At 46.6% G+C, this 1,365-nt stretch overlaps 1 pseudogene; it reads right to left on the bottom strand.

The window, feature by feature from the left end:
- Positions 1–254: 254 nt before the first annotated feature.
- LOC105311546 lies at positions 255–1,142 on the bottom strand (annotated as a pseudogene).
- Positions 1,143–1,365: the final 223 nt, after the last annotated feature.

The raw sequence follows: 1,365 nt of genomic DNA, 5'->3' as shown, positions 1-1,365 counted from the left end.
GACGGTACCGCTACAAGGCCAGTCCTGATGGACTCAGGCCACCACTTGTCAATCCTGCTACGGAACTTCACCCCTGCCTCTCCTCCCTCTCAACGATCATTGCAAACCTTAACTACCCTAGTGGAGGCCCCTGAAAATGGATCTCACCAAAGAGTGTTAGAAGGCGCGTGAGAAAGAGAAATCTACAGACCGATGGATATGTAAGCACTTAGTAGTAGTTTAAGCAACAAAACGTGTTCTGCCTGGCACACCGATTAGATGAAGGCACCGATACAGACCTGAAGTAACGGCTTCCTGTCGGCACAGTTTATGCCCCCAATAAAGACCATGTTGGGCATGATCGGCCTGGGGTAGTTCAACACAAAGTCTCCTCTGAACAGCCACACGGATGCATACCTGTAAATATCCACCAGCGACACCTGTCTCTGAAGAAGCTCAGAGGCCAACCTCGAGTAAGGTGAAAATGTAATGTCACAAATATACTTCATACTGACAGGGTAGATCATGTTCTTGACTCTTTGCAGGAATGTCATGTGGTCTGAATTCCTAGTAAATAACGTAGGAATATAAGAAGAAGGGTTTGGGCACTGTGTGGCCTCATAATCCAGGTCACATGGAAGGAAATTTAAAAAAAACACAGCAGGAACCGATAGGTACTGAGCCAGCACTGCTCCACAGGGGTAGACAGGATCCGTTAAAACCACATCAAAGGCACTGGCATTCAGATGCCCGATCAAGTCCTTGTTATACAACAGCGCCACACAAGTCTTTTCAAAGAACAAAGAAATATTTTTCGAAATTGCCATTACATTTAAATACATTTTTAGAAAATGTACTTTTTCAAAAATCAGGTTAACCTGGCCGAGTAATTGCTGTTCATATTCATCCTGGGTGTATGGAACGGCATAGGTTTTCAGGGTGAAAAAGTCTTCTCTTTTGATATGCACGGTCACTTCTGGTGCAAGGACCACTATTTGGTGACCCCTGGCATGGAGCTCCTTCACGGCCTTCTGCATGCTGAGCCAGTGGCTCCCCTCCATGGGGACCACAAGCACCTTCCCGCCCTCAGCCCAGGGCCCGACACACAGGAAGAGCAACAGCCCTGTGAGCATCGGCAGGGGAAGCTGGAGACCTGTAGTCATCTTTACAGACACCAAAGCAGCTGACTTTCCTGATCGTGCTGTGTCTGATATATTTCTTTGTCTTTATCTTATCATCAAGCTAATTAACAGAATGGCATCTCATTAGAGCAAAGGCTGCCTTGAAAATCACAGAATGAGTCTGTTCCTGACCTTCACATTTGCCTTTCACCCATCTACCTTTCCCAGGCAACATGACCTTATTGGGAAGAAACCAGTCTGAGTC

This window comes from Pteropus vampyrus, unplaced genomic scaffold (genome assembly GCF_000151845.1).
Source record: "Pteropus vampyrus isolate Shadow unplaced genomic scaffold, Pvam_2.0 Scaffold1000004761, whole genome shotgun sequence".
NCBI classification, from domain to species: Eukaryota; Metazoa; Chordata; class Mammalia; order Chiroptera; family Pteropodidae; genus Pteropus; species Pteropus vampyrus.
Note: the sequence above shows the minus strand (reverse complement) of the source record. Positions and strands in the feature narration are given on the sequence as shown.